This window comes from Cucurbita maxima, unplaced genomic scaffold (assembly GCF_002738345.1).
Source record: "Cucurbita maxima cultivar Rimu unplaced genomic scaffold, Cmax_1.0 Cma_Scf00019, whole genome shotgun sequence".
Taxonomy (NCBI): domain Eukaryota; kingdom Viridiplantae; phylum Streptophyta; class Magnoliopsida; order Cucurbitales; family Cucurbitaceae; genus Cucurbita; species Cucurbita maxima.
The window spans coordinates 4,385,865-4,394,127 of NW_019272035.1; the positions used below are offsets into that span (position 1 = coordinate 4,385,865).

General features: G+C 46.5%; 1 non-coding gene across 1 annotated transcript; it reads left to right on the forward strand.

Annotated features, from left to right (window-relative positions):
• The first annotated feature begins 2,083 nt into the window (after positions 1–2,083).
• TRNAF-GAA lies at positions 2,084–2,157 on the forward strand. The gene has a single exon. It is a non-coding gene; the product is annotated as a tRNA-Phe (tRNA).
• Positions 2,158–8,263: the final 6,106 nt, after the last annotated feature.

Sequence of the window (8,263 nt, forward strand, 5' to 3'; positions counted from 1 at the left end):
GTTTCTCTACGCTGCGATTATGAAAGGGATGGGCCATCAAAAGCACCAAATTGGCCATTCATTTTCTAATATGGTGTCTAGTTAATTGCATATGTCATTCCTCATTTGAATTAGCGACCTGCTTCCACGGTCAAAATGGATTCTGCGTCCGCGTATAAAAGACCAGCAGCAAGCAGCTCCATCATCCACATCTCATATGCCATGGGGGTCCCATTCGTCATGTGCCGGATCCCATTCCCAGTAAGTAGAGCAGCCTTGAACCCATACCCTTGATTCCCGCCTTGAGCCTCAGCCCGAAGGACCAAAGGTTGCTGTTTGGTCTGGATAAGCAGGCATGGACAGGCTCCTCGAGCGGATACCATTCCAATGGGGAAGCTCATCTTCCCATTACCGGCGGAGAACTCAAAGGCTACAAACTCCTTAGGTCTTGTTTTGTAAGCTTGAAGCTTTTCAACCTGTCGAGATTAATTTACAACTCCACTAACCTAAGCTTACCAGATCAAGTAGATCACTACCGAAACCCGTACCGTACACGCTTCTTTCTCGGCTTCGCCTCTTTCTGCCAACGCCGACCCTTCCCGTACGCTTTGAGGGACTGAGCCTACGGATCCCACCTTATTGGTCTTCTTTCCGCTGTCCCTGATAAATGTTGAACGTATAGCGCTCTTCCGCTGAGAAATGCCCTCCTTTTGTCTTCGCCTTGTGGTCCCAAACCGAGACATATGGTTTTGGTACAGAAAAGAAATGTCACCAAGGGGCTCAACCGCCTTATCAGTAGATCTCCCTCCGTCTTATCGTACCTCTAGCAAACAAACTTCGAGCTGCGGAACCGGGCATAGAACAACGGTATATTGTTTTTCTGCTTGTTTTGAAAGCTTGAAACGACAGACAAGTGGTGATTATGAGACGGCTTGCTACTGAGCTTCTTGTGTTCTTTATTATGGGGTCCGCGCAACAAGAGCGCTTCTTCTTTTTCTTTGCCACCATGAGACCTTGCCTTATTTGGTAGTGGAGGGGTGGAATCAACGCAATTCGTACTGGTAGTAGTGAGACGTCGCCTTCACTGGGTTGGAATAGTAGGTCTCTCGAGCCTTGTTCTCCGCGGTCATTCTCGCAGCCCTTGCCTTTGTCACTATCAAATCTACACCTGACTTTTTGAACCAAGCTAAGGTCACTAATGAATCTACATATCCTAGGGACGATCAATTCTTCGTTGGTGGTAAATTAACCGTGAATGGACTCTAACTCTAATGGCTGAGCTAGGTATGTATGCTTACCAATCTTGTCCCGAGCGCGCGGGAGACTGCCTCGCCGTGCCCTGTACCGATGTTAATTGAATGAATGGACACCACACAAGTTCGTGCTCCGAATCTATAAAGAGCTGCGTGCCTGAGTCCTTCCGCCCCAAAAAAGGATTGTTCCTTGTTGGTACGAGCTTTTCTTGTTCTCTTCTACCGTGGGATTGAATTGTTTTCCTAATGTTGTAAGGGACTCCCAAGCACATTCATTCTCTACCCTGTCTACTAAGAAAGAGAAGTTAGTGAGAAGATTCGCTTAATTGAATTGATCGTAGATGTATTGGGAATCTTCCTTGAATTGAGAGGAAGGGAAGTAGGAGCATCGTGTTAAGACAAGGGCGGTGGGTAGGTAAAGACAGGGTGGGTTTACAATCAAAGCTCCAACTGTCACTGATGCCGGGTAAACCACTAGGGTATTCATTTTGATCTAGGACCGGTAGCGGGCGAAATTACGTGCGTGAGAGAAAGAACCTCTTGGTGGAGTCCCCCCGAGGACAGAATAGCACAACTTAGTGACTAGGAGCGTAGGGAGAGCCCGTTGCGCCTTGTTTTTGTTTGACCGGCCTATCCTCTTTCGAGAAGCAAGCTCCCTCCGGTTGTCCAGTCCCTGGGCGGCTCTCGGTTTTTGAGCATGTTGGGAGATTAGGCGGCAGTTTCAAGACTCGAAAGCTTGACGAACAAGCAAATCAAGCCCTAACTATTTCTTTGAGTAAAGGGCTTTTCCCTTACTAGTCAAGTGGTAAGGTAGGGCGTATTCTTTGAAGAAAACAGACTTTAGGAAAGTGGTTCAGGTAGCTCAGCTGGTTAGAGCAAAGGACTGAAAATCCTTGTGTCAGTGGTTCGAATCCACTTCTAAGCAAAGGGTCCAAAGGACACGTAGCCGGGACCTGATTTGGAAATGAAAATGAAAGAGGAAGCAAAACAAGTAGATTTGATAAAAAAAGCTGTAGATTACTCGGATTGGTTCTCGCGTCCCTGTGCCAAAAAGGATGGGCGAGTTTGGTTTGAGTGTTCATCGATTGGGTGGATCCATATGCTCCGGGGGGGTGAGACGAGGTGTAGCGCAGTCTGGTCAGCGCATCTGTTTTGGGTACAGAGGGCCATAGGTTCGAATCCTGTCACCTTGATGTGGTATTCTCAGGGGCCGAAGTGCAAAGCCCCGTAGCCTATCCGTGGTCAGGAAGGCAGGCGAACCGCGCACACTGAAAAAAAAAGAAGATCTCCTTTTCTATCACACGTAGAATTGTCATTCTTTTGTCTTTTGAAACCCCTTACCTTATCAGTCATCAGGCAGGTTTTTGGTATCATATATCGAGATAATTATTATGAAAAAGCTATTCCACTGGTGTGACTTAGATACCCTTTCTTTGTGGTATCAGTCATGCTATTTGAATAGCCTGAAATCATCATAGCCTCTCCACCGGTTCCGAAGACTCCTTCGGCATCAATGTGCTCCAATGAAAGAGATCAGACCCTTTCCTGAACCAGAACCGGGCACAAAACGCCGAGGTAGAAAGTCGAAAGCGAGCTCTTTTCGCGTATACGCAATCTCGAAGCCCAATTAGCTCACGGACTGTCTCCTCAACCCTGGCGAGTACGAGAGCTTGGTAAGAGAGAATGTCGAATGAGAAAGACATTCGATTACGGCAACATTCGCAACTACCAAAGTGCACTAAACCTAGTAGAGATCTTCGACCTAACGATAATGGAACTTCAAGCCCATTTAATCAATCCGCTTTGTACCTTATTGTTGACCGAACCGGATGCACGCCAGGCCCAAATTCTCTCTCAGTCACCCGGAGACGAAAGGAAGATCAGATCCGAAGTTTACGAATCGAAGAGAAAGCTGAGTTCTACACGCTTTCATTTTCAAAAGCTTCGCTTGCCTACGGTACTTTATTCAGGATGTGCAACAATACGGTCATCTCTCAGCCGTGTATAGAGAATTCCTTTCTCATTTCCTTGGCGGATAACACAAATGAAATCGATTCCCTGACCGCCCATCTTATGAGTCCATTCTTGTCTTGTTGGTTTGTTGTACTATTCTGTACCTCTCTCGATTGATAGAAAGACGTTCGGGAGCTGGGAGGGCCTATCGTGAGGGAACTTTCCTTTTCACGGTAGGCGAAGGTAAAGCGGGAGCTGCGTATGTCCACGGTGATCAAGGCAGAGCGACTCCTTCTTTAAAAGAGGTTGGTTTTATCGAAACTCTTAGATCCGCTTTCGTTAAAGAAAAAATAGGAGCTCTTGGTTTGGCCGATGTCGATTCGTATGGCAATGCGGACTCGACTCAGGATGAGGATTCCGCTTTTCATACTGCTGCTATGAGCCGAAAGAGCTGGTAAGCTATCTCGCTAAACGAAAGGCAAAAGCACGTACGGGTTGACCTCGTTACAAGGGGCGGGGGCCAGCCAAAGAAGGTCAGTCGGACTCGGTTAGGACCCTTGATCCGGTTCAGCTAGGTTCTTCCATGCGAGAATGTATGCGTATCGGTATCCTCTTCAGGACCGGTTGCTTCCTCTTTTTGTTTATACTATACGTTTGGAGAAACCTGCTAAGCCCGCCTTTCTTACCCGGTGTGATTCAATCTTTCAGCTCAAACTTTCCTATCGTCGGAAAAGGTAAGAGTACGACTACCTTTTCCTTTTCTTGCCCGAGCCAAGGGATCATTCAGTTTCTACCAAAAAGTTCGCTATCTATTAGTTGCCGTAATCGAATGTATTTCTCATTTCGTGTTAGCTCCTCCAAGAGCTTCCTGGTCCGTAGTAGACGAAACCTTGGACTTCTATCGGACTTATAGCATTGCCTGGTGAGCTCGCCGTTGAGGGTTGGCCTTACAGGAGATCGAGCAGCCTTTCTTTCCCTGCCTGGTATGCTTTCCCGCTTATCGCGCAACTAGCCAACTAGCCAAAGAGAGAGGGAGAGGGATCATGTCAATCAATTTGTATGTGCATTTATTTTGTCCGTCCTGTACTTGCCTGCTTAGCTTTCTTAGCCAACATCTCCGGTTTCCCCCGAACCAAGAGGTCCTGCTTATCCAGACCCAACAGTCACACTTGAAGCCGAAAGACTGATTTTTTCATAAAGTCGGTTCATAGATCAAGAAAGAATGATGAAGCTGCTTACAGGGACGGTTACGCGATACGTCTTTTCATACTCTACTTTTCTTTAACCCTGCTATCAACCTAGCCATTCTCGCTTGTTGCTTTAAGGGGTCTCCCCACTTTATGTGGGTATATATAGGCTTCGTCGAGAATACCAAGTAGATCGGCAACTACAGGTTTCCCTCGTCCTGTGAGGGAGGAAGGGTTCCGGGATACCTCGAGGCCCTTTTTCGTATATTTCATCATTAGCAACCTCCTCTTTATCGATCGTCAAAAACATATGCTTGATCAGCTTCCCTAGTGGTATTGCCTTGTAACTGACCAGCATATACCTTTACTAACTCCACTGCTGCTCCCTCAATGCACTGCTATGCAGAGCGGAGGAAGATACTAAGGGCAGAGATTTTAGCTAACAATGTCTTGACTCCTTGCCTTGCTCAATGCTTCTCCATCAACTGCAGCAGGAAGGACAGGAATAGGAGAAGGAAGAAAGAGACCCTCTTTCTATTCTAGGTTGGCCCTAGGAAAGGAAAGCTCTTCACTACCATTGCTATCCATCTGTCTACAATTATCAATGTTGATGGTATAAAGAAATCTTCATTATATAAACAGGTGAAAAGCAATCAAAGCAGTATCCAAAACCCACCACCCAACACCTTACGCGCCCAACTCAACGCTTCCTTGCTCACAACCAATCCCTCAAAGCAATGAATGCGGCTCAAAAAAAAGCACGCCATAGAACAAGAAAAAGTTTCTGCGCGGCGGAATATGGCATTGAACGGTGGTACGTACGGCTTAGAGCCAAGGCATTCATAGGTCTCCTGTCGGAGCTGACGGAAGTGATAGCGGAAAAGGCAAGTCTTCCTGGGTCTAGAACAGCAAATGGGAAGGCTCTTTCTCCTCACACTAACTCTTATGTATATCCTTCCCAAATCCTAGTGTTGGCTACCATCTTCAAAGCTATTGCTGCTACACTCATCTTCTAATTCATTTTTTTTTCTACAAACCTAGGCGACGCAACTTTTCAATGTTAACCTGCTTTGCTTCAGGGAAGAGTGGATGATCTGCCAGCTCTTGCAGAAATTTGTCAAAGTTGTTGCGAACCCCCAATTCCGCAGTGGCATGAGAGACAGCAGCCCTAAGGTCAACCCGGATTTCATCTAAACTCTGTGCACATTAGCTTCATTCATTCCACTCCAAAAGAGCCTTAAACAGAAAAGCAAAACGAGGAAGAGGTGGCTTTCCAGGGTTTTAGTAAAGGATCTCCAGCGGGGAACGATGCTCCTTCTCATGCCCGTTTGCCAACATCCAGAAAACTCGCCTTCTGCTATCTTCCACTCCGAAGTTTAGGATTGAGTTTCCGATTTGGTTGGTGATTCTGACTTGCCTTATTTGATTTGAATCACTTGGAAGGGGGCGGGATGCCTTGGAGGCACCATAGATTGCACCGTTGGCAACGGCGCTTTTGAGTGCCCCTAACCGGGGCCGTAGATCGAGTTCTGGGCTAAGGTTACCGCCCTTCGAAACTCCCTTCTGGAAAAGGTGAAGTAGATCGACCAGGTTACCGGAAATGACCAAAGAACAAAAAAAAAGCCAAAAACATCTACAGCATAAAATGTTCATCCTTGCCCGACTAAAAGAAAGGGTTTGTGCTGCCCGCTCTAAAGGCTTTCCAAGAACTTCCTTGGGTGGGAAAGTCTAGACTAGAGCCGACGACTCGTGAAGAGATAAACCGCCAGAAGCAGGCAAGAAAAAGTCCCTCCCCTTTTTGTTTGCAAGTAGAGCACTAAAAGCACCAAAGCTAGCCTATCTAGTAAGCGTGCAAGTGGAGAGAATTCTATACTTGAGAGAAACTCTATACCAAAAAATTGGAAATGAGATTCCTTCTAGGCTGACTTTCGTCTGAGCAACTACTGAACTCAACTGAGCTATAAGTTGGAGACCAGATATGGGTATAGCACAGGCTGCTATGAGAGGAAATTCAGGCTCACCATCCGTCCGCATAGCGCCGGCCCCAACCTGGGAGACAAGGATCCTTAACTCAGTCTCAAACACGTCCGTCCCGTAAAGACATCTACTGTGCTGGCCTTATCTTTTGTCGCTAGCTTCCGCCGCATGAATAAAGGAAGATGGTTCCACGGAGCGCAAGGCATCTCTTCCTGCGCTAAGGCATTACATGCCAACGAACTTGGCTGACACTCTTGTCATGCCCAAGTCTGACTTCGCCCTCATACCGAAAAAGCAACCAACTCGATAAGCCAACATATCCGACGCATAGCTGCTCTGCGCGTATGCAAGCATCGACCCCGCATAGCATCATCCGACAATTTAGGCAACCCGATGTTCCGACAAGGCTCCGCTTAACGGTCTCTTGCATGGCTCATTTCCCGTGCTTAGACCCACCCAAGTTTAGCAGCCCGAAAATAGGGGAGAACCCACCTACGCGCGCCTACTGGTGCTCTCGCAAAAGCCTAAGCCGGTAATTGGCTAAGATCCGTTCCTGCGCGCGAAGTGCAGCAAGCAATTAGGCCTTGCTTTCATTTGGTTGCTTTAGTGAGATCGTATTCTTCCTCAAGCTTGGAGTTGCTCTTAGCTGGTCGGGTTGCCGGCCCGCAGACCCGTTTCGTTGCCATAGTTCCGGGCGCATTAGGCCCTCTTTTTGATGCCAATACCCTGGGAATGGAAACAAGACCACTAGAAATAGCTAAGGAATTGCAAAGAGTATAACCTTTTTTTGGGAATATCGTCTATTCTTTCTTTCTATATGCACGGCGCGGTATAAGGGTGGTGGGTTTTAGTGGGCATAGGTTGTAGTTCCTTTTCCAGAAGAGAATGAATCATCCGATTCAAGATCCAGACCTGTGCGCTTGAGCAGCACTCCCAGTGTAAGGGGATAACTCTAACTACACAATTCTGGTGGCATAGCAAAAGCCTCATCTTCTTTTTTTTTGAATTCAGGGGAGGGGGGTGTGCGAATGAATCATTTTTTCACTTCTGATACGGATGTGGAATCCTATGCGCTATGCTTGCTTCTGGTTGGTAAGAATCAGTCCCCTTTCTTTTTTTCCAGGGAAGAAATTTGCCTATGGTTGATTTTCTATGAGAGAGAAAGCCAGCATTAATACCTTCCTTCAGCTTTCATAGGTAGGGGATCTGAATAGGCCCTAAGTTTCCCGAAGCAAGGATCTGCTGCTTACCGATAAAAGAATAATGCCTTTTAGGGTGGGTCTTTATACCTTTGGATCTTTTTTAGTTCATCCAAATTTCACTTCTGCAGAGATAGCATAACATAGATTGACAACCAATCCCCACAACATATGAGAGGTTAGAACGAGTGAGAGTAATCTCGATTCAACTCCCAACTCATCTTCTGCCCCTCTGTGATGAAAGGAGGATCATCAAGGAGATCCCAATTTGATAAAGAGAACTTGTGATTTTGCCCCCTTTTTCTAGTTGTAAGGTCTTGTCCACCTTAGCGTTACAATGAAAAAAGAACTTGATCATCATTGCATCCTTTTTCTCTAGGCTATCTTTCTTCAAGTGAGAGATCGGATCGTGAAACCTCCTTGGGCTCCTCTGAAATCCTATGCTCATGTCTTTATCCTAAGGGCTATAGAACTCTCTCTGGCAAGCATTAAGCCAACTGCCGACTCTAGTTGCTTCTACGTGCTATATTCTCTTCGTCTAACACATTCAACTACCTTTTCTTGCAACGAGTTCGACTGCAGCTCACATTTTGTTTAGAATCTCTTTTTATGTGGCTCCCCCTCAGGTTCGGTTCTTCTTAGTTGTAATCTCTTTTTCTTTTTGAACAGCCCGAGCTAGATGACAAAGCTGAGCTCGAAGGTCCCTTTTTGATGC